The sequence below is a fragment of the Trachemys scripta genome, chromosome 7 (genome assembly GCF_013100865.1).
Source record: "Trachemys scripta elegans isolate TJP31775 chromosome 7, CAS_Tse_1.0, whole genome shotgun sequence".
Lineage (NCBI taxonomy): Eukaryota > Metazoa > Chordata > Testudines > Emydidae > Trachemys > Trachemys scripta.
In genome coordinates this window covers 24381063-24408850 of record NC_048304.1, presented here as the reverse complement: position 1 = coordinate 24408850, position 27788 = coordinate 24381063, and the positions used below count along the sequence as shown (strand labels likewise).

The 27788-nt window shown below is 43.5% G+C and overlaps 1 protein-coding gene across 4 annotated transcripts in view; it reads left to right on the top strand.

Annotated features, from left to right (window-relative positions):
• Window positions 1-3217: 3217 nt before the first annotated feature.
• Window positions 3218-27788, top strand: part of FLNB (filamin B) — a 138172-nt gene continuing 113601 nt past the window's right edge. For 3 of the 4 annotated variants that reach the window (XM_034777876.1, XM_034777875.1, XM_034777873.1), the window contains exon 1: window positions 3218-3386. The gene's annotated coding sequence lies outside the window, so the exon portion shown is untranslated. The remainder of the gene's footprint in view (window positions 3387-27788) is intronic. The other variant, XM_034777877.1, reaches the window with a different exon arrangement.

The window sequence follows — 27788 nt, the reverse complement described above, 5'->3', positions numbered from 1 at the left end:
GGCACATCAAAATCAGGCATGTTCTCTGCCCCGAGGAGCTTACTAGCTAACCAGATATATAGATGAAGGATGCATGGACGGGATGCAACAGCAAGTGTCTGAGCCATAAAATTAGTGTATGTCTGGTTAATGCCACAATTTTTTTATATCATCTGTTTTGATAGAATTTAGGATTCATAGGCCCTATAGATGGACTAAATTCTGAACTCATGTCTGATGAAGAAAAGTACTTCCCTCCACCCCCATCCTCAAAGAGCAAATCTGAATCAAAGTTTTATTCTGCTGCCTTCTAGCATCTCTCTCTGAAACTTGCCTATACCTCCTTTCCTCTCCCCATCCCCAAAGCATGAACGTTCAAGAAATGTCTCACAAAGTGCCTACTGTCATGATGAATTCTATAAAGAGAGCCAGCAGCTTTTAGCCTCAGTGCATGCCCTCTGACTAATGCAGCTGAGCAAGTAAATATCTGGTTTATGAAGGTCAAGTCTTGGGAGCTGGGCATAGGTATTGGACACTGATTTCGTATCCTAGTGCACGGTGGGAAGAGGGGCTGACCTGAGACTGATTTAGCCTGTCTGCAAGTCTCAAATCTGGGCTAAAGACATGTTGAAGAAAAGAACTCTGCGAAGGCACCATTTCTTTCCTCCTCCCACCGCACCGGTCTTCATCCATTAGCATGAGAGTGGTGGGGAAAATGAATGAAATACTGGAGTTAAAAATGAATGTGATGAACAGGTGTGAATGCCAGTGGTGCATGGGAATAACTTGCTTTCAAGACTGTCTACAGCGTATCACTGAATAGAGACTTGTGTTAGTCATAAAGCATCTCCTTTTATGTTTGGGTACCGGGACAGTGCGGGCTCCACCCGTTCATGGGACCCAGTGCTGCAGCACCATTCTCTAGGTTCTAGGTGATAGCTGGGGGTGGATGAGAGCCTCTGCAGACTTGAAAAAAGAACAGGAGTACTTGTGGCACCTTAGAGACTAACAAATTTAGTTGAGCATACTTGGCGAATCTGTGGACCAGATGCACTCTCCCCATCACCTCCTGGGGGAATCTGCTTCTACACTACGGGCCTAATTCTTCTGCAAGGCTCAGCACCATAATTTTCTTTGAAGTTAGTGGAAGCAAGTGCTCAGCACTTCTGAAAATCAGACTAATACTTCAGTGCAGCCCCGCATTGGTTCTGAGGCATGGTCCTTTGGCAATGGTGTGTGGCAGCATCCCACGGAGTTGGCTGGGGAGCAGAGAGACCCCAGAGCCAGAGGGGAGGTACAAGGATGCTGCATATGATGGCCCTCACCTCTGGCAGATTCCCAGTGACCTGCAGCTCCTCAGGACCGAATGCCAAGCAACTTCTTCCCTCATATCCCTCCAATGGAACAATTAGCTGAATGCTTCCTAAGTTGAAGCTGCCAGAGCTTTCTGGCCCCCTCCTGTAGGATTTTCTGCAGAGATGAAGGGAACGACAGGCTGGCCCTAACCAATTGCTTTAAGTTGTAGTTGGATGATAGGGTGCCAGGGGATGATATCATGCCAACGCTAGATCACAGATATTCTCACATGAAAACCCAATGCCTTTGGCTGCTAATAACATCACACTGTCTGAGCGTTCATAGCTCCTGCAGAGCCTTTGTCTTGCATGTATGAGACAACAAATGTTCCTTGCCTGACTTCCAAACAGGGTCCATGGGAGATATCTTCAGTAAAAGCAGAGCAAATGTAGAGGGAGGCCCATCTGACCAGAAAAGCAGCACCTAGCAGAATGCACTGCCAGCAGCAAGATGAAGCACTTACAGGGGCAAGAGGCTGTCAGGAAAAGAAAACCCCTTTGAATTGGCTACTCAATGGCAAAGCTGAAGCCAGGATAGTCACGGCTACAATATCGCTTTTTATTTCCATGAACTGCTGAAATTCTTTAGCGCCAAGCCCGTTACAAACAGTGAATTTAGCCTCCCAGCACCCGGGTGACGCAGTTTTCCCTGTTTTACAGAGGGCAAAACTGAGGCACAACAATTACGAGCTAGTGTGGCTCTAGGTAAGTGCAAAGAGGTGGTGCTGGGCTTTACAGAGAGCCACCTTCTTGCTGGGAACAGGACTCTTATCTCCTGGCACCCAGTCCTGTGCCTGTACCACGGTAATAACTATATCACAGTAGCTCTCACAATGTGCAAGGCTCTGGACAGACAGATAGGAAGACTCAATCTCCGCCAGGAAGAACTCACAAAGTAGAGATTAGCCTTCCTCCATATGGGCCAAACAGCAGGGTCCTTTTCACTCGTCTTTCATTCAAGCAAGAGCTTACTGAGCTGCATCACACATACACGGTCTATATGTAAAATGCACTGGCCACTTGCATATCTGCATGTGTGCATATAGAAGGTGGGGTCAACAGCCTTTGCGGCACTATCCCCCATTATCCCTATAGATGCCCCTCTGATCTGAACATGAAGAGAGTTGGAAACCTGGGGGATGGCTGGGGTGACCTCATCCTACCATGCAGGCTTAGGGGATGCCAGGCTGGAGCACCTCTGGCTGCATGGCTCCAGCGGAGGAGCAGTGGAAGTTGGTGTGGAGGCACAGAGGCTGTGTGTAAATCCATAGCTTCAGCAGACACCCAAGGATTTGGGGGGTGGTTCCTAAGATTCTTCCACTGGAAGCAAATCCCATCATCACCACTATTTCTGCTCCCCATTGGATGAAATTCAGAGGGAAGCTTCAGAGGTTTCATCTTCCCTGGACTACTCCTTCAAGCTTTCCCATGGGAGGTCACACTTTGGCTTACTGCCTTCACTGGGTATTTGCTGGCATAAGGTGTGTACAAGCTGCATAAGGACTTCAGGATTTGTCTTGATTATGATGAAGGATTAATTATTGATACCAAAATCTGGCACTTGACTTCAGTGCAGTGTTTCCAGATGTAAACCCAACAAACAGAGCAAAATTTGGTCCCAGGTCTAAAAATAGTGTTCTGACTTTCACTAGGTATGTTCTTCGCTGTTCTGTTAGGCTTTATTATGGTAAAGAGGTGATTGTTACCATACCCTGTACAGTAAGAAGCAGGAAATGGGTTTAGCTAAAACCTGGTGTTCTCAGAGGTTTGGTTTTTAAGGACATGAAAGAGTTAAACTTTTTTCAGCTGGAAAATGAATTAAAGATAAAACTAGCAGCCTGGTGACCTCCTGCTGCTAAGACAACAGTAATTCAGCAGCCAAAGATCAGCATTTTCATCAGATCCATTTCCAGGAACACACAAGACTGGACGGCACAAAAATGGGGAATCTGTAACAGAGCAACTGAACTTGGAGGCGCAGAAAAGTCAGAGGAAAGACTGCCCTGGGATTCAGCAAAGGCTCCTGGCCATTTCCCTTTGTCTCTTAGCCTGGTAGGTAGAGGGGGAAGATCTTGGAACTGGGATCATGCACATACGTTTACTCTTCTGCTATGACCTCCCCCCCTTCTATAAAACTTCCCCTCTTATATAGTTTTATCATGCTGTAGGGTTTACACAGCCACCTTTTTAACTAGACGGCATGCTCACCTTTATAAAGGTGAAGGCGGGAGTGACAGTCTGACATTCAGATCAAGTTTATTCTAATAGACTGATCTGTGTTCCATTGAGGGAGAGCAAATGGCTCATCAGTTAATATATCTAAATTGTTGACAATTTCTCCCCAGTGTTAATAAAGTCTGTGGACCTAAAGATTTACCAGACCAGCAAAATGTAGAACTTTTTAGGTAACTGCAGTTGAGGCACTGTGAGGGCTTTAGAACAGCACAGTTTAGTAAGATAATTCCTTGCATGCAGTAATGGAAGATGCTATGGGTTTAAACATTTTCCTGTAAGGAAGAAATTAAGGACAAATTTATGTAATCTTTTCCTAGTCTGACGGGAAGCTCTTTAAAACTTAAATGCAAACAGCGTGGAATGTTTGTTTACCATTTTTAAACAACAGAAGATCCTCTCCATATGATTGTAAACTACCCATGTTGCAAACTTCCACATTGAAAACATCATGGTCTCATTCTGTGTCATATCAAATGTTATCCAATTTTGTCAAGCCGATGTTGTCTTCCTTGTTATACTGGTTGCTGAATAAAAAATAAAAATTGTAAAATGTAAAGCTCTCATATACCTCAGTGATTCAGAGACACTATTTCCTTAGCATAGAACGCCTGCATATTTTGCAGAAGTTAATGATCTTAGCATTTATTATGTTTTTTACCATTTATCATATTAACAAAATTATATTAAAATACTCAAGACTGAATGGAGAGACATGACCTTTTAAAGAGAAAAAATATGTATTAAATTTAATTGAACAGAAAACAAACCAAAGCACAATCCAATTATCTTTGTTATTCACATCTCATCCATGATGTAATATGAATCCCCCCAAAAAACGTATGGGATTTGTTGTTTTTCCTCTATTATCTAGTTACAATGAGGGAACAGCCTAAGACTATTTCAATTTTTTCCTACTGCTGTGATTTAATTGGTTTGTGTAATTTATCATAATAATTTAGTGATCTGTGAGAAGGAAGGTAGTCAGCACTGAACTCTGTTAAATAGTAGCTTCTGACAAGTGTGAATGGGACTGCAATCAATGTGTTTCAGAATTTAGTCAGAAAAACATAAATTGCTCTTTATTGATCTTTGTGTTGCTAGAATAAAATTACCAGATTCTGTTTACCAACCACAGTTGAGTCTCTTGAATACCAAAAAGGACAATCCCCCTGCAAGGTATGTTTGATTTGTTCTTGTATGTTACAGGGAAACAGAGTTGTTCTTGGAAAGTGTGAACATTCACAATTGTAAGGTGTGGAGAGCAATAATATTGAAATCTTTAGTATTCTCTGATTATCCCTAGAAAATGTACATCACAATAAAAACAGACAGTAATTTCTTGTGACTGAAGTCAATGGCTTTTCATTTGGCTGTTGCCATATCATGTGTCCTAAGTAATGAAAAGCATGCAGAATAAAACAAGAAAAAGAAATAATCAGGGTGACTGTCTATAGGAAAAAAGTGGTGACTGCTGAATACATTAAAAAGAAGCTCTGAAAAATTTTTGAAATAGAACAGCACCAAAGTGTTCTATTTCCAGCGATACACCAGGGACAGTCCTAGGGTTTCTGTGCAAAGTCACATGCGCAGGAATCCAGGGAAACACCCATACATTCCACAGGCAATGAGCCTGTAGAGCTCCAGCCTTCTCCAGATCAGTGGAGGCCAGTGATTTGAAGTAGATAAGAAGGGGAACTCCACAGTTGTGGTAGCTGTCATGGAAGGGTCCTGATGAAGTGCTGAGGTGGCTTTACAGCACCTTGTGGTGATGGGACTCAACATAGGGCACCATCTACATCTTCTCTTTGTATCCTTTCTGGTCCTGTTCCCAGCCCCTAATTCTTTTTGTGAAGAGGTTTAACTATCTTCCTCCAGGAGGTTCAGTGGTAAGGACAGATCTTTCTCCTGTAGAGGTCCCCACCTGGAACCAAATAGTTCCCTCCTTCTCCATGTATTCCCTAAGGACAGCATCTCTGGAGAGTATTTCAGTGTGTATTCAGATCAGCGGACCTAGGTACATGCTTCTCAAACATAGGGTCCTCCACAGTGAGGGCCCTGTGCAGCAGAACCTTCTGCCCGTACATCAGGCCAGCCTTGCAATACACAATGAAAGTTCTGAGCACTAACAATGCTCTGTAAGAAGGTACTGGGCCGCAGCTTTTGTCTTTTCAGCTACATGGAGGTCCTATAGTGATAACACATACTGGGAAGCTAAGGACAATGGCTGAGATTTCCAAGCAATCTAGGGGATTTAGACACATCCTCCATTCAAATTAACCCCTCTAGACTGCTTGGAAAAATCTCAGAGATCAATCCATTTATGAAACACCTTTAATTTGACAGAGTCCCACTGTAACTTGGAAACATTATCAATACATTTGTAAATATGTTCATTAAGTACAGAAATGCATCTACCTCTGGGGTGAAACAGAATGACTACTTCACAGCACACAGCAGCATGGCATACCAATGTAGGAAACAACAAATCTGGTCTCTAACTGAATTGACATGGAGAGTTTTTGGCAGGTATATTATTAGTCAGATTGGAGCAGAACTAGGATGAGATGGTGGGTTTTGTTCATTAAGAGTTTGATCCTATACCACTCAACTCAGTGGGAATTTTTCCATTGAGTTGAATGGGAGCAGAAGCAAGCCATAATGGTCTTTATGGTACATGCTGCTTTTCCTGACTTTTCATAAAAGTTTAAAACATGCACACATACACTGTGCGTGTGTGTGTGTGTGGTATTACAGTTCAGAGCACTCTGCTGTTTCCTGTTTTTGTAAAGATCTTTTCCTTTTAGAAGTAGTAGTGAAAACAAACATGCTGGAAAACAATTGGAAAATTCTGTCTGCTTCCTGGAAGATTTTTTTAAAACTACAGTCAAAAAGGAGCTACAAAAAAAAAAAAAAAAAAAAAAAAAAAGTTAAGGAAAGGGAATAGCTAATAAATTAATTAGGAAAATAAATTAAACCATAAAAACATGCGAGAACATGCACAAAGGTCATTTGCCTTCCTGATTTCAGTCATTGAGTTTGTAATTGAAAGCCTCTACATATAGTGAAGTCTGAAAACATCATTGATAAAAGAGCATATGCCTATGCTGTAAATCTGTTATCAGTAATGAAAGGAGAGCCAACTTCACACTACAGAGAAACCCAAGAGCTGCAGCTGGGGGATTGTGCAACCGTCCTTAGTCATCACCTCAGTCTGAAACAATTCTTATACTGTAGTAAAAAAAGCTTCCCTTTTTGTAGGGCTGAATGGTTCTCTCTCTAACTAGGCTATTTTTACCTCTAAAACATTTTAGAACAGATATACATTTTTGATTTAGGAAAATGAAAAGAATTACTCTAATTGCAGTGATGAAAAAAATAGACGAGGTAACAAAATAAGGATTCCTAAAAGGGGTAAAATTCACAACCACTGCAATAGGTAGGACAGATATATTATCCATTAGGATTCATAGATTATCAGTCCAGAAAGGACCACTGTGCTTATCCAGTTTGAACTCCTGTATAACACAGACCATAGAATTTCCTTGAATAAATTCCTGTTGGAAGTAGAGCAGATCGTTTAGAAAAACATCCAACCTTGATTTTAACAGTTCCAGTGATGAAGAATCCACCACACCCCTGGATAAGTTGTTCCACAGGGTAATTACCCTCGCTGTTAAAAATGTGCACCTTATGTCACATCTGAATTTGTCTAGCTTCAGCTTCCAGCCACTGGATGTTGTTATACCTGTTTGCTAGATTGAAGAGCCCTCTATTATCTAATTTCTGTTCCCCATTTAGGTACTTACAGACAGTAATCAAGCCACTCTTGAACTTTCTTGTTGGTAAACTAAACAGATTGAGCTCCTTAAGTCTTTCATTATAAGGCATGTATTCAAATCGTTTAATCATACACGTGGCTCTTTTCTGAGCCCTGTTCAATTTTTGAACATCCTTTTTGAATTTATAGCAGTCTCTCCAGTGACAAGTCTTTGATCACATATTTACACATAATGGAATTATGTTTGCCACTGGAAGGCTCCATATTCTTCTGTTAATAAAAGAAACTTATAGTAGAATGCGTACAAAAATCCATCCTCTTTAGAAAACTTCTCTTAAGAGAGACCACTTCCAAATCTCCCCAAATGAGCAAAAACTTTCATAAAAGACCATCTCTGTTAAGCAGCCAAATTTTGTCCCTGTCTTCTTGAGTAATGACTTAATCCATTTCTCTGTATTTACATGTCTACAAAACACACTTTTAACGCACAGTAGAACTATTATGTGCCTAACCATGATTAATAAGTACAGCTGTTCAGAGAAACTTCAGTGGAACAATATTCCATCAGAATATGCGGTTCCATCGAAAGCAAAATGCTTTGCAAAATTGGGTATATTTCACTGGAATTTCATTTTGAAGAAAATAGAAAATGTTCTGACAATGTCAGCACAGAATTTCTGACATTTTCAAAACAAAGCTTTTGATGTTTTTTTTTAAACTACTTCGCTTTGAATTTTTTTATTTTGTACCATATGTTAAATTTAAAAAGTCAAAATCAATATGAAATGTTTCAAACTACTCAAAACAAAAAATGTTTTGAAATTTTCTTTAAGAGCTTTAAAACTTTCAATTGTTTGCTCTGATTTGGAACAAAGCCAAATTTTGAAATCACAAAATCCCCTGTGAAATGGAATGTCCATCCCTTGCACAGCTCTATTCATAAGAAAGCTAAACAAAGTATATTCCCTAGTTTATATTAACTCCGATGATATAGCCTTACACTCATGAGTATGATTGGTGACACTTTATAAGAACAGTATTGATTATTTCCCTGTAACATATACAAACAAATCAAATGTATGTTATAGCGCAGTTGTACTTGTCCTTAGTCAAGAGACCCAACTGTTCTAAGCAAACATGTTCTGGGTATTGGAATCTGGCAACAAACAGATCAATCAATAAAGGGTGATTTAAACTTTTGCAACTAAATTCTGAAACATGTTGAACTAGGGAATCAACTTTGCATTTCAGGAAAAATGTGTGTAATGCGGCATAATATTTTGCTTCTTTAACAGAAGAAATTTGATGTTTTTCATTAAATGTGCTGTTTTGGGATGATAAAAATAATTACATATTGGAAAATGTAGTGCTTCATTTGATTTGGAGAGAATAAGGCAGAAAGAATGTTCTAAGGAAACTAATACAGCCTTTCTACAGGTTTTAAACTCTGTACTTTTGCAGAGATTTTATCCACTAGGTTTCGGACTTTTGTTAACAAGTCAAGGTGGTTTACTGGTGTTAAATTAAAATGGATTCTGTTATTGTTTTCTGGAGGTAATTGATACACAGGATCTGATCCGGCAAAGCGGTCAGCACAAACCCAGAGTTATAAGCAGAGCAGTACCGTGCTGAGTTATATCAAAAGTGCAAAATGTCTGGCCTGGTGCTCCCCTGTTTCAAATAGATAAGGGTTTAAAGTACAAAGTTTGTTCCCTAGTGCAAACTATGCCATGTGTGAGGAATTCCAGCAGATACTGAGGACTGCACAATCCCTTCCTCGCCAGTTGTGACTGTGCCCAGTGAGGGAAGCAGCCCATAGCTAGGCAAACAAAAGTAGGAAGGCTGTCAGGAGGCTTAAAAATTGAAGTGGGGTCTAAGAGGCGTCCTGCGCTTTCTGGCATTTTAGACAAAAACAAAAACAAATGTTGAGGGGTGAGTGTGGACCCAAACTGCTGTTATCTGGGATTCAAAAACAAATGGCCAATTAAATACTGACAAACGGGCACCAAAAGCCTGGGCTCCAAAGGAGCAGCTGCCCCCCCTCGTTAGACACAAAAGCAATGTTTTCCAAAATAGGTGGGTTGATATTGGGTCGATAGGGCTGGGATTTTTTTCCACACAGAGCAGGCGATCCCCTTCCACTGTACTCTGGGCTGCTGCTCCATGAAGCAATATCCCCACTTATCCCAGCTCCCTGGATGACTCCTGTCCCCTCATTGCTTGGGTGTCTATGTAATTGAGAGGGGAGCCCTTCTGACCTGGGGTGTCCCCTTCCAGAGGCTCAGCTAGTCTATAGACTAGCCTATCATGCTCCCTGGGCTCTCTCTGCCTTATGGGAGCAGGATGGGCAATCCAGTAATCTGTCTCAGTGAGCCTAGGTTGTTCAGCCAGCACTCCCCTCCCCCTCACAGAGCTAGATCCAGGGGAGGCAGTGCCTCCTTTTAGTGCTGGGCTTGCACCAAGGCAGGTGGAGTGGCTCATTATAAAGAAGTGTCTCTATCCAGCGGTTCTTGAACGATTGGTTGGGACCCTGTTTTAATGGGGTCGCCAGGGCTGGCGAAACTTGCTGGGGTTCAGGGCCGAAGACTGAGCCCCATTGCCCGGGACCGAAACCCAACGGCTTCAGCACCATGTGGCAGGGATCAGGCTTCAGCTTCAGCCCTGGGCGGTGGGGCTCAGATTACAGCCCCTCCACCCCCCGGGCTGAAGCTGTTGAGGTTCACCGGGGCACCAGCGGGGCTCGGACAGGCCCAGGCTTTGATTCCCCCTCCTGGGGTCTTGTAGTAATTTTTGTTGTCAGAGCAGGGTCATGGTGCTATGAAGTTTGAGAACCCTGCTCTATACCTATCCATGCCTAGGGCCCCAGCTTCTGGAGTCATGGAATTACAGCAGACCCTCAGCTTTCATTTTAAAAATAGTAACTCTCTTGTCTCATGGTTGTGAAGAAAATCCTGAAAATGTGACCTGAGTGTAACTGATGGATGACGGTCTTCCTGAGTCTGCAGAGGTCTGAAACAATAGCTAAGAGTAGTGAACTGCCCCAGGCATTACAATGGGTGTTAATTCCAAGACCCACTGCTCTGGAGGGCCCTGCCATTGCTACCTCAGCAAAGCTCTCTGTGTGTGGCAGGAGGAGAATAGTAAGCAGGTCTAGTCCACACCTAGGAGGAGAAGGTGGCCTCATTATGTTACCCTGCCTTTCTGGGAGAGAAGGGCGGCGAGGGGGTGGTCCCCTGCTACTACCACTGCAAATGGCAGGGAGGGGTATTGAGTGGAGCCATGGATATCCTTTATGTATCCCAGGGTCCCAGATTGCTTTAATCCAGCCCTGTCTATGCATGCTGTCGCAGGAATCTCCATGTGCACTACAAATGGTATCAAGGAGGCTAAGTGGATGGACAAGAAGAGAGGCCATATGATCCATGCTTATGTGACTCTAGTTATGTAGAACTGTATAGGGACGCAGAAGTACTATAGTGGCTCTGGAGGGGGCCGCACTATAACCCCACAGCCTGCCTTCCCCGAGTTTGGGAGAATGGGGTCTGGTCCCCCAACCCCCGTGAGGTCTCTGCAGTCAGATTTCTCAGTCAGGCAGGGTGTGAATTCACTCTGGTGCTGGCAAGTTTTCTGGCAACTCCGGCTTTTGTATGTGTGTGCGTTTTGATTCTTCTTCCTTTTACTGAGAGGAATTTTTCTACATTTAATAGCTAAACATCCCCATAAGGCGGACACTCATATTTGCCAACGTTTTGCTAGGACAGTCCCAAGGGAGCTGGCATCCTGGGACTGCTGGCTGGTCTGGAAACTTCCTGTTCCCTGAGAAACGATGCCTCTGGATCTCCTTCTCTTTCCATACAAAAGCTCAGCGACCTGGCCCACGCAGGGGAGCCATTCGTTGTTTCAATGGCAGTGAGGAGGAGCATAGCTTGGGTCGCTAGTTGTTACACTGAAGAACAGAGGGTTGCTGCTACAGAGCAGAATCAGCAATTCCCACCCCACCTCAAACCAATCCCACCAAACCCCATTTAGCCCTCCAAACCTAAAAGAGCCCTTCCCCCAACTACCCCAGACCATTTCCATCCACAGCAGGTGCCTGAGTACGGCTATTTCACAAAATAGTCCCAGGAACGTATTTTAAAGCGCTGGCAACTAGGGATGCCTGTATGATTATGATTTTCTGTGCAATGCTAGGACATTTAAGTTAGTACAACCCGTCCTAAGGACTAATATACGAGTTGGGGTAAAGGTTGTACAGCATTTGAACATGTAAAACACCATCAATTGGAAACAATAGTCGCAGCAGCAAGTTTAAAAAAAAAAAATTAATCTGCCACTTCCTCCTCCCCAGGACATGAATCCATTCCTGCTGAAGTGTATCCTGTTTTTCGCCTGTATGAAAGAATCCACTTCCTCTGATGGTCTAAAGATAAATGTCTAGCCTGCATAATTAACCAATAAATGGGCAGGATAAGAGGTCGCTGGGGGAATTCCCATTTCCTAAAGATTTTTACAAGTGGCAAAATAATTTTCTTCTTCAGAAGCAGAGTTGTTTTAGCTGAGTAAATCCCCTTGGAAACCTGACTTCCTAGCTTCTTTAAATACAGTGGGCTTGAAACACCCCTGTGGGCAAAGGTACATCTACGTGTACAGGAGGAGGGACTTGTACCCGAGGAGGACTGACAGTGGTATTATTAGTGCTACCTAGTGCCAGAGGACAAGAGCTTTAAACTTTCAGAAAGGGCTCCAAGGAACCTCACTGGCCACTCCCTTGCCCTGTCCAACATGGCATGAGGTCCTATTGCCCTGCATGGAGTCTCCATGGAATTTGTCATAATGAGTTTGCAAAAGGCTGCCTTTTGTATATTTCTTTCTTGTATACACCAGTCAGGTATATTTCAGAATCATAAGCTGATATTGGGTGTGAACCTACAAGGGGCTGAGTAGCTTTAACTGCCATTGCCTTCATAGTCAAGAGTAGTGATGCTGATGGTGATTAATGCCTTCTACAACTCATTACTATCAAGATTTTTTGATGATAGTACTATTTGAAATGGTTATTAAAATACTGTGCAACACCGATCCTGGGTACTTGTAGTAGTAATTATATGAACTACCAGACCCCCAAATACTTTTGTAAGTACTGCTGGAGAGTAAAGGAATGACACTCCCAAAATGCTGCTTTATCTGGGTACTCTAACTGCTTATTAACGTTAAAGACTGCAGTTAACTTTGAGACCCAGTAACAGGCCATGAGATCAAATGATACCCCTGTAGCATTGTCAACAGCTGGAGCTATTGGTTTGTAGTAGGAAGACAAGAGATGAGAACTGCTTCCAAACGGCTGTCTCAGAAAAGGGGACCAGTAGATGAATTGGACTAATTGAAGAGGTTGTGGGGTTAGGGTAATATTTTGTTCATTACAAATAGACATCTGCAGTGGCTTCTCATGTATGACCATTAACTCTGCCCAGTGTTATAAGAAACCTCAGTAGAATTGCAATCCAAAATTCATTAGCTAAAGGCTGAGTAGTGATGGTATCACATTCGCTTTTCATTCTTGCGTGAGTGCAATGCCATTGTTCTTAAACATGGCTGGCCACAGCTGATTCTGATTTTCCAATTTTAATATATTTTATTGTTTACTTATGGTTTACTATAAAGTTTAGTTTGTCTTATTTATGAGTGACCATGAAGAGATGGGATTTCATCCACTGGGTGATGACTCATTCATTGGGTTGGAATCTAACTCTTAATGCATGACATATTTTAGACTATCGGATGAAAAATGCGTATTTTAAAGCTCTAAATGAAACGCATGGAAATGGTTAGTTATTTGTTTTTAAAATCAGGTTTATAGCTGGGTTTTTCTGGCTTTGTGCTGGTTCCCTTCTATTCTATAGTTGTGCCCATGTACGGTATGCACTGTTATACACAAGATATGGGGTGTTAAAGAGAAATGTTTACTCAGCCCTGTCAAGAGTAACTTGGCCTCATTTCTGTCTTTTCAAGAGTACATATGGATCTCAGTAACATGTAATACTTTCTATGAACTATAATGAATGCAGCATTCTTCTAGTCTGAGACAGGAAAGCAACATTTTCAAAAAATCCATAAGAGGAGAAGTAGCACTAGTAAAAGGTGCTTCATTTTCTTTCTGCTGACAACAAAACTCCCCTCTTGGTAAGAGAAAGAAAAATGGTGGGAAGCAAGAGTTTATAATGGTGTGATAAAAAAAAACAGTGTGATGGGTTGTTATGGAGTCAGGGCAGTTTTTACCTTTGCATACAGGTGCATGACTCCCAACAAAGTCAATGGCAACTGTGCATGTAGACCTGACAGTATTTGGCCTGTTTCCTGACTGAGCTCAAGTACTAAAGTTGGACTTTTTAAAACTTTACCCTAAACTTGACAACAGCTCCTACCAGTGAAACAGGTTCCCATGCCCTTTATTCTGTCATGTGAAATGTCATAACAACTTTAGTCTCAATAGCCTATTGTTATGGTTTGCAGATTTTCCCAGTAATGAGTCCTATCAGCAGTATTTTGTGCCTTAATTTCAGCTGTAACAATACTTCCCACTATTTATGGAGAACATTGTTGTGCTTTCTCATCTCAGAATAGCAATGAGGCAATTACAGGGCGTGTGGGTTATTTACCATGACACAACTGCATTCCTATAGCATTAGAAAATATTCCCCCAATCTGCAGCAGCCACCACATTCACTTTCCTGCCTTCGTACCTTAGATTAAAGCAGATTATGTTGATCAGCACTAAACTTTCAACTAATAAAGCGAGGAAGTAAGCTCTTTCTTGCAGCAGTTTTAAGAGATGTTTTATTTTTCTGAAATTGCTGTTGGTGTGTGAGGATTTGCGCCTAGTTACACTTCAGCGGATTTTACATTATGGTAATTCCATTACCTTCAGTGGAGTGACTCCTATTGACACAAAAGTGAGCATGATCAGAATCAGGTGCTGAGTTTGCCAGGGGCTGACTATTTTAAAACTAGCATGAAGACACCCAAATTCACAATTTTTGCATTCTGTATTGCTAAACCCTCCCCGTATATGCAGAATTTTAATCAGACGAAGTGGGTAGAGAAAAAGGCACCAATTCACCCTTGCAAACTTCTGCAAACTGAGTAAGAGCAAATTAATAGTATGCACACTCTGTACAGGGGCAAATGAGTACATAGGCACAAAGCACTGGAGAAGCAGGCTAGGAGTTTAATCTCAGGATTTTACAATCTAACGGTGCCCTTGTTGGTCTTATTTGTTTGCAGTAGGTGGCAGTATTGTAAAATACTTGCGCCTCTGCCTTTAGCTTCTTATCTTGGATTAATATAGATATTTGTTAGCATAAATTCAATACAGTTCTTATATACAATTTAAGAGCCTGCTCCTCTTTCCCTTTAAGTCAGTGGCAGAATAGTGGAAATAGAATCAGGGCTGTCTGTGCAGTCAGTTTTCTTGTTTGTTTACCCAAGTAGGAGTGCGCACGTTTTCTTTTTTTCTTTTGAAGTTTGGTGGTAGAGGCTTGGTGCTTCCTGATAACCATCAGCCCTGCTACAACAGTAACTAATAGCAAAGAAATCTCATTATTTAGTCCCTACAGATATTTTGTTATTGCTTTTAGCCATTCTAATTGGCAGTGTTTGCCCTATATGAACTGTAAAGACGCAAACTGTGCACTCGATCAAGTGGAAGTGCTTACTTTGAATATCCCTTTATTCTCTAAGCTAGTAACTAACATATTTGTATACAAACTGTTGTTTCTAGGAGTTGGCAGATGGCAAGGAATGTGCCTCTGGGGCAGGTGGGAGCTACTTCAAACACTGCTCCACCTGCCCTGAAACCTTTAATTTAGAGCACCAATGATGGAATTTGATGCATTTCACAGTTGCATTTCAGCAGTTTGTAGACACCTATATGCCACATTCTGCTGCTGGAAACTTGCCACTGCAAAGTAATTAGCTTGAGGATTCTGCCAGAGGAGGGCAGCTTTAAGCTGCTGCACTGAGTGTCCCAATAGTAGAGATTGCCCAGGAAATGCACTGGGTCAGTACGTCCTGGCCCAGGACACATCTTTTCCCAGCCAGCACCCCACTCTTTTGGGGCTGAGTTGGCCAGCTGCAGACTCCTGGGAGAATAGGCTACAATCACCTCTGGGTAATCCTCTTGTAGCCAGGCTCTCTGTGCCTTGGTGTCATGTCAGTAGTGGGCCAACTAGCCAGAGTTGCGGCCACAAAGGACCCATCCCCAAATGATGTTGGGAAAACACTCTTACTTAAAAGTAAAAAGCAAGCAAATCCAGAGAAATATTGCCTCAGCGGGGCTCTCTGGAGATGGGAGTAAGAGAAGGAGAACGGGAATTATCTAGTCCTTCCCATCCTTCAGAGAGACCTGGACAGAGACTCACATTCACAAAATGAGGCTTCCCTTTTTCCACAGAAGCCCATTGTCCCACCAGCCAGCTGTAGTCTTAAACCTGTTTGCCCAGCTTCCTCCAGGGATATATATATTTCTGTGGTTAGGGCAGCTGCTCCTAAGACTTGCCCTGTTTTTATTCTGTTCACTCCTGATGATTAACTACAGCTGGAGGGCCTTGTCTTTAGACTTGACACTTCTGGTTGGGGCTGGTTTTTGTTCCTGTTCTAAAAGATTGACCATTTCCCCCTTTCTTGTACATACCTGGGTCACAGGACATACCTGGTGAAATATAGGGCTAAATGTAGTCCTTTGTCTATGTCCCTGACCCTCGTTAGTGCTTATCAAATTGTAGCTGGGGTGGAATTCTGCAATTCCCCCATGCTCAGACCAGACCTGGTTACAATGCAAGGCATCAGCCATGACTACTTCAGCAGCTCCAGTTGTGGTTTGGACCCTGCAGGAGTTTCCCTTTGGGAGCTGGTGACAGCGGACATTTGCAGTGCTACAGAGCCAGGTTCTTCAAAACAAAGCATCATTGATTCTTTCCTCAAATGTACAAAGCATACCAGTAAAAGGCCTACTAGGGCTGCCAACTTTCTAATCGCACAATTGCCCTGCCCTCCCCTCGAGATCCCATCCCTTCTCCAAATCTCCACCCCCACTCACTCCATCCCCCTCCCTCCGTCGCTCGCTCTCCCCTACGCTCACTCACTTTCACTGGGCTGGGGCACGGGGTTGGGGTGCAGGAGTGGGTGAGGGCTCTGGCTGGGGTGTGTGGACTCCAGGGCTTCGGGGTGCAGGAGGGGGCTCCAGGCTGGGGCAGTGGGTTGGGAGGGGGTGAGGGATCCAGCTGGGGGTGCAGGCTCTGGGATGAGGCGAGGGATGAGGGGTTTGGGGTTCAAGAAGGGGCTCAGAGCTGGGGCAGAGGGTTGGGGTGTGGGAGGGGGTGAGGTGTGTGAGCTCTGGGAGGCAGTTAGGGTGTGGGAGGGGGTTCTGACTTGGGGCAGAGGGTGAGGGCTCACACTGGGCAGTGCTTACTTCAGGCGGCTCCTGGAAGGGGCTGGCATGTTCAGCTCTTAGGTGGAGGGGCCAGGGGGCTCTGCGTGCTGCACACCCGCAGGCGCTGCCCCCTCATGGCCAATGGGAGCTGCAGAGCTGGCACTCGGGGCAGGGGCAGTGTGCAGAGTCCCCTTAGCCGCCCCTGCACATAGGAGCCAGACATGTCAGCTGCTTCTGGGAGCTGCGTAGAGCCAGGGCAGGCAGGAAGCCTGCCTCAGCCCCACTTACCAGACGTTTAGTGATCCAAACAGTGGTGCTGATTAGAACCGCCAGGTTCCTTTTCAACCAGGCATTCCAGTCAAAAATTGGACCGCTGGCAATTCTAAATCAGACTGTCAGCTTTTCACACTGACACACCCTTGGTAGCCTCTCCTGGCTCACCCAACCCACCTCCCTTTTCTAGGGTCTTTGTGGTTTTTGGACTTCTCTAATCCCAGGTTTAGCTTTGGGAGGAGAAACCCATTCTAGCCTGGGTGGAGCCATACACATAGTTTCTTTCCCCCTTGTTAGCCCAGCCATTGTTATTTTAGCTGCTTTCAAGTTGTGCACCTGAGACTGTCTTATCTGTATCAGTGTCTTACCTTTCCTGCTTTGTTCTTTAACAACCCCTTTACAGCCTCCTTTGATTCAATTCTATGCCCCCAGGCAGGCAGCAGTACAAAATTAAACAGGGAAATTGAGTCCCCCTTACATTCATCACAATAATACAGATCGCTCCCAGTTCATCACAGGGGAATTCTCTATTGTTCTGAATGGCAACTGCTGGGTGCTGAGCTCTTTTGAAAATTTGGCCACAGCAAAAGAGATCCGAATCAAGCCCAATCAGTCTAGTCAGGTGTGCCAAGTCACACACTAGTCCTGGCCTGTTTGTGGAAGGCGAGGCATAGGGAGAGGACAATCCCGAGTGCACTCCTTTAAGGCTGACCACATGATTGCCATCCATCAGCTTTAAAGATATATACACATTATAAGCATTCCCTGTATTCCTAGTTTGTACTTCTGGCTGTGCATTCAGAGTGAACTTCATTCACCCCTGTACAAAGGGCCAGCCCAAGACTTAAGTCTTACTGAAGCCCTCAAAATAGGGTATTAAGTGATGGACAGACTTTATGCAGGAGTTGAATTTTGCTCTTAATGACTCTAAATTATAAGAGGTGCATCCTACTGGGGGCATTTTTCTTTTCTTCCCAGCATGACTCCTGTCAGTGTTTTTACCCGCAGGAAATATATAGTACATATTATTTATGAAGACAGTGTTCCTAATGGGGAGCAAGGAACCAGATGGTGAATGTGAAACTCTCTGTCAATTAATCTGCACTGCTGAGTTGAATTCACTTTGGATCCAATTGAAAAAGGACTATTTTTTATTTTTTGCCTGTGTAAATCAGACAACATATGTCATGGGTTATTCTCTGGATTATCCTACGTTGTTTCAGCTCTATGGGAGGCACACATTGAAATAGACAAATCTAGCATCTGCTTCCCATCTCACCTTGAAAATAACACCTGTGTTGATTTCTTTATTGCCTGATAGTATACCTTATATAGATCCATAGAACCTCACAAAGGTAGGTAAGCATTATTATCCCTATTTCATAGACTAGTAAACAGAGGGACAAGGAGGTTGAGTCACTTTCCCAGTGTCACATTGTAAGACATGGCTGACATGGTAAGCCAAGAACAGAACCAAGGTCTCCTGATTCCCAGTCTGGTGCCTAATTCATTAGACCTGCATAACTCCTCTCTTATTATGTGTGCCCTCTCTCTGGGAAACACACAGAGAGGAAAATTAATCCTTTTAGGGCTTTGTGACAGGGTAGCCTGCCCCTTACTGGTCAGCCACCCCACCACCTGTCATAGCTCTGTCAGAATTGAAAAGTCCCATTATAGATACAAGGACCTGGATGATATTGGGAGAGAGGAACCAGTCCCTGGAGTAGAAGTGTTTGGAGAGGAAACCCTGTTACTGTTTCTTAAGGCCCTGCGGTCAGGAGCCTTCCAAAGAGAGAAGGGCAAGGCTCCCCTCTCACCAACCAATTGGGGATGAACTGGGAGAAGGGGATCAGCATAAATGCTGCTTCCTCTTCCCTCAGCATTGCAGGGCAGATGCCTGTAGATGCTGAAGGAAGTAATAAGGTGTATGTAGGCCCCTGAGTTAGCAGGGGGCAGACACCATTAGGAGAAGGCTGACAAACCCTCTGACCTTGAGGACTAACTAGGGCCAACTGAAGTAAATAAATTACAACCCAGCTCTAGAAGGCGAGTTGGGGATTGGTAGTAAGGAGAGGGATAATAACTGCTTGAACTACCCAGCTCCAGGACGAGGACTAGGGCTAGGGCTCGGGCTCGGGCTCTTACTATCAGGACAGACAAAGACAGAGAGCTAACCCTGAGGGGACCAGGAACTGAACTTAGAGGGCAGGCTTCAGAGGAACCTTGAAAGCCTGAAGCAATGTTTGTTTGGGACTTTTTATCATTGATGAGGTTTTGTCATAAACAAGCCCCCAGGAGGGTATTACTAAGTCAAGCATCAAGAGTGCCTGAAGTGAAGTTACTGGCTTCTTGGGAAGGGGAACTGAGGCAGGGAGTACATACTGAGCCATACTAACTACCTGCCCTACAGGGCAGGCACACCCTATGACAGGCCTACCCAGCAGTCCATGTGCAACCAAATCTCATTGACTTCACACAGACTGTAGGACTGGGGATGACCATTGATCCTCCATCACTCGAGGAAGCACAAAAGGGCATCCTAAAGTTATGGACAAGCTGCCGGACCGGATGGTTTTCCACCTGAGATGCTCAAAGGTGCTTTGAAACCAGTGAGCATCAGCCTGCATCAATTCTTCTTAAAAGTGTGGCAAAGTACTAGCAGAATGGAAAGATAGTATCATATTGTCCCCGAACAAAGGCAAGGGACCTCACACTGACTGTGGCAACTATTGACCAATCTTATTGTTATCAGTCCCTGGAAGGTCTTCATTCACATTCTGCTTGGTAGGATGCAGCTGCTCCTTAACAGCCATTGTCATCCAGAGCAATGACACCCACTTGCTTGTAGAGAAGTCAGAGAATTCCAGCCCCGCCCTCCAAGGTATCCAAGATGCGGCCGGCACTATGGAGCTGACTATCTCATGGCAGAAGACCAAGGTCCAGAACTGCGGAGCTGGGTCACCAGAACCCCGATGCAGGTGGAATCGAGTACCGTGGAGAGCTTTGACAAGTTCATCTACCTAGGCTGCAGAGTTCAAATGATCGTACCAAACTGGATGTTCTTCAGCAAATAGGTTTTGCTACTTCCTGCGTGAAGTCCATGTCTCGCTTATGGATGCAAAAATGTTGTGCTGAGACTAACTTCAGAATCTATCAAACCTGTGTACTACCTGTATTGTTATATGGGTCAGAACCTGGACCTTCCCACAGGCAGACCTGGAGCAGCTAGAGAGGTATTCCACCCATGTGCACTGTCAGGACCAAATCCTGAGTAAAAAATGATTTGATTTAGTGCAAAATGTCACAATCTCGCAAAGATCTGGCTTCCCTTCAGTTGCTCATCATATCCGAAAGCATCGTTACTGCTCTTTGCCCACGTCATCAGGATGGACAGAACGACACAGCATGCCACGCTCTCAACGTGCAAAGGAGTTCATGCCCTGACCCTACCTGGTGCCACCCACAGGGCCACTCCAGAGATTCATGGATTCATAGGCCTGAGACAGATTTGGGAACTTTGCTAAGCGATGCCATCACCTGCATTCATTCTGTTGGTCACAACTGCCCTTAGCAGACTATGTGTATGTGTGTTTTGGACCCTGAGTGTTTGATACTACAAGGTGCTGAGCACTCTGGACCCAGTCCAGCAAAGCACTTAAGCATGTGCTTAACTGTAAGCATTGAGTAGTCCCATTGACTTCAGTGGGACTGGAGGGTCGCACATGTCATTGCTTCTGTAGGCCGAACACATTGCACATACTGGGAACTCCTTGCATTCTTCAGTCCCCCCACCCACCAGCTCCATGTGTGCCACTCTTCCATGCCCCTCTATTTTAGGCATTCCCTCCAACTCCCCCCCTCATGTCAGGGACTTTGTGTCCCTCACCCCATTATCCCCTTTTCCCCTATGTCAAGTACTCCATGTGCTCCTCTATTATCCCCTTCTCCCCCATGCCAGCGGCTTTGTGTATTCTCTCTTTCCACTTTTGTCCCATCCCATGGTCATCTATTCTCACCACCTCATTCCAGGGGCTGTATGCAACCCAAGATCCCCTTCCCCATTTCCCTCTTCCATTCTAAACCAGGGTCCCCTCTTTCCCCCCATTCCCCACATATGATCGTCCCCCATTCTCTCCCCTTCTGTCAGGGGCTGTGTGTGTGAATCCCTATTCTCCCATCTCTGTTTTCTTTCTTTCTCATTATGTCAGCATTTTTAAGCTATGTGGGGAGGAAGAATGGGGCAGGGGGGAGGAGAGGGGCGTTATGCTGGAATGTGTTAATGGCTATCATCAACCAGTAATACCAAACAAAGAAATGCCACCAAATTGAGCGTAAGACCTCCCAAGCTGGCCCAACTACTTGTGTACCTAAAGGTGCATATTTTTAAGTGGCTGGTGGAGTCAAGAGCAGAGGGCTCAGCACATTTCAGGACTGAGCCCTAGAACCGTATTTTAGAATTGTGTTTTTGATGCTCCAGCCAAGGTTTATCAGCAGTCCCGGAGGTCCATACAATGTTTTTTAAAATGAGCTATGAGACTTTGACTTCTCTTGCAAGTTTTCCATCTGGGAAAAATTTGTTTTGTGAGAAAGCTAAAACATAAGAGATTTGGCTCTTTTGCGTTACAAGATGGCAAATGCATTTCAAATGATCATTTTTATTTATTCAACCACCATGAGAGCAATACAATGGAAGTGATAGTTATGAACCGTCAGCTGTGTCATGCCTTTCTTACTAACTAGCATGAATACTCTTACATTCAATCATTCCATCCATCTGCATTCTCCTCAAAACAGAAATCTGCATGCTAAAGCATGAGCTGCCAAGATAGCCTAATATTCTTTCCCTCTTGTTGCCGACATGTCAGCGCTTTTGTTTATTTCACATAGACGTCCTCTGGTTTTTGTTTTAAAAATGTATGATCTGTTCCACTGGAAGACATTCTCTTGTAAGGTTCATCCAGCTCTCCAGAGGCGGAGCTTGGCCAGCCCTTTGTACTCTAACACTATTCATTTTTGTCCCAGAGATCCACATGGCCCAGCAGAAGTAATATATTTTGTTCTGAAAATGTCATTTAAACACAGACAGACACTTCTGAGGGGCTGAATTTCAAAACCTAGAGAAGCCCAAGGTCACAGGCAAAAATGGATGAGCCATTGTATTCCTAAACTACCAGCAGTTATTGGGACTGCACATGCAAGCGGGTGGTGCGCATGCAACTAGCTGCTGCGATGTCTAATGAAAACGACGCACACAAATAACTGATTTGAATGTGCAGTCATGAATAGGTGTACAACGTGCTGCTTTTCTGCATGGCCCTGGCTTCTCAGATCTTGATGTCAGACCCTGAATTAACTTCTTACAATCAATGTATTTACTCTAATTATATTTAAATTAATATTTTTAAATTTTTATTTTATGAAATTACATTTCATATAAACCCCCATGGCCATACCCACAGTGGCAGTTGTTGCAGTCAGTTCTCAATGGGGGTTTTGCCTGAGAACAGACTGCAGGCTCATGGCCTGTATGTCTGAACTACCAGATACCCTCTATGCATGGAAAAGAGCATTTATTTATTTTGATTTCTGAAACAAAAAGGTATCTACGTTAAGTTATGAGTCCTCTGCCATCCCTTAAAAGCACACCCCGATCACCTGTACCCCAGTAAACTCCATTCCTCTTGAGACCCTCCCCAATTCCCTCTTTGCTGCCCTCCTCCCCAAAAGCCCAGGAAAACAGATGGGTCTTGCAGCATGTTCTGAACAGCAACAAATTCATGCTATTTTGGATCAAGAAGTGGAGTGAATTCTAAAATTGAGAGGATCTCATGGTGAATGTCCTGCCAGCAGCTCCTATCACAATGCTAGTGCCTCCACTGATCACAACTATGGTAGGATGGCAGACGGAGGGAGTTGTCTCACAAGTAGGCAGGTCCCTCCCATGCCATTTACACTTTTCAGGTAAACAAACCCCTTAAATTCCACCTGAAAGCCAATCTGGAACCAGTGCAGATACCAGAGCAATAACAGCAACACAGGTTCACTGCAAAACATTCTGCTCTGCAAATGGGCAGCTACATTCTTTGCAAATTTCAGCTTCTGGATACATGTAAGATGTAGATCACATTGCAGTAGGCTAATCTTGAAGTGAAGAGAGAACAAGAGTTCTGCATATGAAAGAAAAGGCTGTACTCTTCTGACCAAGAATAGATGAAAAAAACCACACTGGCCACAGCTGCTACTTGATCATCTTAAAGCAGATGTTGGTCTAACTGGGCTGCTCCCAAATTATGAATGTAAGTACAAACGACCACTACAAGCTCCACAATAGCTTCTGGTTGTTTCTTCCAAACTACAGACATCGCCTCCATCTTATCTGGATTGCCCCTCTCAACCAGCTCACTCCCACCCATGCTGCCGTCTCAACCTGACACTGGGTAAAGGTCACAGAAGGCAAAGACGCTGGATTAACCAGACTGTCCGCAACTCAAAACAAATCTGCTCAAAGTTTTGCAGCTGCTATTGTAGAGGCAAAGAACCTCTTTGCCTCCTGTCTAGCCACTGCATAAGAGCTCAAAAATTCTTTATGATGCAATCAATCAGATTCATGCCAATTAGCTGCCTTTCCTTTTGCTTCAGTTGGTGCCAGGCACGGGTGAATCACAGTGACCTGGGTGAGTGCAAAGTTGTGGAAGAGGATGCTTAAGGGCCACTTTATCACAGTTCGTGTAGTGCTTTGAATGTGTTAAATACTAAATTTTATTTTGTGGCATTTGTTGTACACGTGTTTTGGTTGTATCATACAACACAGTACTGTGTTTGTATAAGCCTAGTACATGCTAAAGTCTTATAAATATTTTAAGTCCACTGCTAATTTTCCAAAGAGAGCTGGGTGCCACAATCCTTGTCCCTTTGCTCTTTGTTTCAGAGTCTTTGCCCTGGCAATTCCGAAGCCTCCACAATAGTGGTTCTTAACCAGGTGTATGTGTACCCCGGGGGTATGCAGACATCTTCCAGGGAGGTACATCAACTCATCAAGATATTGGCCTTGTTTTATAACAGGTTACATAAAAAGCACTAGTGAAGTCAGTACAAACTAAAATTTCTTACAGACAAAATGAGAACGTCAGTAATTTCTCAGTAACTGTGCTGTGGCACTTTTGTATTGTTATGTCTGATTTTGTAAGCAAGTAATTTTTAAGTGAGGTGAGCCTTGGGGTACGCAAGACAAAGGGGTACACTAGTCTGGAAAGGTTGAGATCCACTGCTCTACATCACGAAGGTATGAAACCCTCATTGTATGTTGTGTTTGAAAGAGGGTTTTCTAAAGGATAAAGTAGAATATGGTTGGCTTTTCACAGCGAATTGCTACTGAGAGGAGATACACCCGAGTTTAAGAATGTAGGTACCTAGCCATACCACATGTACTCCTATGGCCTTGGCTACACTGGCAATTCACAGCGCTGCACTTGCTGCGCTCAGGGGTGTGAAAAAACACCCCCCCTGAGCACAGCGAGTGCAGCGCTGTAAAGTGCCAGTGTAATCAGCGCCTGCAGCGCTGAACGCTCGCTCCCAGTGCTGCAAGCTATTCCCCTCGGAGAGGTGGAGTACTTGCAGCGTTGCGAGAGAGCTCTCGCAGCGCTGGCAGCGCGACTACGCTCGCGCTTCACAGCGCTGCCGCGGCAGCGAGTGTAGCCAAGGCCTATGAGACTAGTTAATCACTCTCTATATGAGTTAATACTAGAGATATTTTTTACATTTACGTTTTCTGCCTGTGATGTGATATACAAAGAATAGCAGGCAAGTGGTACTGCAACCGTGTCAAAAAAACAGAGGGCAATCTTTCCACCAACTGAAACTAAGTCCACTATATTTAGGTATAAGCAGCACCCACTTTCCCAAACTCTGCATGTGATTGATTAACATTTGATATTTTCATTCTTTCCTCTCCTAAAATCAAGGCAAGCAGTTACTGTAGAATACAAAAAAAGTTTTTTAATGAAAGTATGCATTGTATCCTAGATGTCTGGGATCTGTTTCATAAGCAATATATGATTCTGAGTGATCCAAGAACACAATCACATGAAACTATGATAAAGTTGGTTATTATGAAGCAAAACTTGGACTGCATTAGTCACCCACAATCATGTGCTCTCAGTTTAATAATATCAATGAATGTTAGCAACAGTGTCTTTTCCACTCCCTCCCTCTGATGGAAATGAAGTTTAAAAAGACCACTCCTTAAAGAAACAATGAGAGTTCAGAGTGGCTATTCCCTATCCCTAACATGAGTCTTCAGAAAAAAACAAGCACAAGTATGTAACATGAAGTCCTTTTGCTGAGTTCTAGCTGGACAATTGTTTCTAGAAGGCATATGCCTTGTAATTTGGCCGTAATTTAAGAGGTTTGGGGGGGGGAAGGGAAGACTATATATAGCAATCTTTGCATGATACCCCAATACTAATCAACACACATCTCCAAGTTGTAATTTTCAGCTAGAACTCTTAAGTAGCACTTCATTTTAGTTGCTTAATGCTTTTGTCATGAGTGAGAACTAGGGATTCAGAAGCAAGTTCTATTCCTGTAGTTCTGGGTGTGAAGCGTACTTTTCATTTTGTCTGATTTGGGTTTGAAAGAGGGTTTTCTAAAGGATAAAGTAGAATATCGTTGGCTTTTCACAGCATATTGCTACTGAGAGGAGATACATTCTTACAATAGGGTGTATATACCTAGACATACTACATGTACTCCTACTGAGACTAGTTAATCGCTCCGTATATGAGTTAATACTAGAGAGATCTTTTGCATTTTCTGCCTGTGATGTGATATACAAATAATAGCAGGCAACTGTTACTTTCCTCTACATATACACAGAGCTCAAGTAGTAGAGACAGAACTCAGATCCTCTTGCTCCAAGAATCCATCCTCTTCCAAAGGAGCTAAGAGAAATTTTCAGTTAATGAATAGCAGTACAGGTTCTGTGACACACATTTCAGCACTCCTGATTCCATCAACCAGATGGCAGTGGCATAGGTATTAGCCAGTTCAGTTCAATATTAACATTTAAGGACACATGGTTTTTGTGACATGTTTAGCACCATGCTATGTATATCATACATAATTTGTGATGAGGTTATTTTCCATCAATGGAACTTTAGGCAAAACTCCCACAAAGGTAAGAGGGGTCAGACCCATTGTCAAGGCTGGCAGACCCAAAGTTTCATATACCTGTTTGGTTTTGTAATTCCTAGTTGCAAAGTAATTCCATGTCAGTCTGAATACTGGTATGTCACATTTTATTTCAAAACATAATTCAGTGTTGTTTTTTGTACACATAAATTAAATAAATGTCAGCAGCCCAGAATTACAATACAGTACATTACATTTCATGTGTTGTTATAGCACCTTGGATTCCAAATACTCTGAGCAGCCCTATAATAACAAACCAATGTGTGTATGGCAATGGAAGAACACTGTTTTTTTAATTAAAGGAGCACATTTCAGTTTGAGGCTTTCATTGAACTGTTATAAACAAACAGTGATAAAAAATTATGGGAAAAAAACTACTGAAGGAGAAAACAATAGTGATGAAGCTCTCCTCTCTACATAGATGTCTAATTGTGCAATAGAAGGGCTGGTGAGGAAACATCCTAACTCAATAATTGCCAAGTAGAACAAATAAAAGAAACAGGATCTACTCTTGAATATAGTGTTGAAGTATCTGTGTGTATACAGTATGTATATAGTCACATAAACACACATTTACTAGTACAAATATATAGGTAAGGTATTTCTTCAATGCATACATTAGTATACTTGTAATAATACACCTCTACCTCGATATAACGCTACTCGATATAATACGAATTCGGATATAACGCGGTAAAGCAGTGCTCGGGGGGGGGGAGCGGGGCTGCACACTCGGGTGGATCAAAGCAAGTTCAATATAACGCGGTTTCACCTATAACGCGGTAAGATTTTTGGCTCCCGAGGACAGCGTTATATCGAGGTAGAGGTGTATATAGAACAAAGAAGGTATTCCAACAAGTAGGGATGTATGGTTTAGTGTATGTTTTTACTTCACTGTCTCCTGATGAAAACATAATTTGAAACGTGTTCATTTTTGTTGAAATATCTTCAAATTTACTTTATAAGTAAATTTTAACTGTACTAACATTCAGCTTTTAAGGCCAAATCCTGGTTCCATGCACAGCCCAAGTACCTGGGGATTTCACTGCAGCCTTGAGAGGAAGGAATCTGTTACTCAAGGCTGCAGAACAGCTATGGAACCACTCTGTGGTTGCAACTGCAGCTTCAGGGTTGTAGCCACTCCTGCAGTCCCTGCACCACTTCTCTGTGGCCTGTGGATCTGAGTGGTCAAGGGACTATCAGAATTGTTTCAGTTCTAGTGTCGACCATATGTGTTGGGGATAGGGAGCACAGATATAGAGGGGCTGCCTGGGATCCCAGAATTTGCCCCACAAACTTGTACAGTGGAACATCAGTTCCCCTGCAGGCAGGGTTTTCTGTGGATAGGGTGGGTGGGACAGGATCCCCTTAGGACATGGCTATTTTTTTTAATTGATGCTATAAAGCTGTCTTTGTTTCTCATTCATCTTTACTGAGAGTAAACACAGAGGCCAAATCCTGCCTAAGCACCGTGCAACCAGAGCAGCAAGGGGAAGCTGGGTCTCTGGCCAGTGTGTCTAGTTTACAAGAATCCTGCAGACCCCGGGTAGCC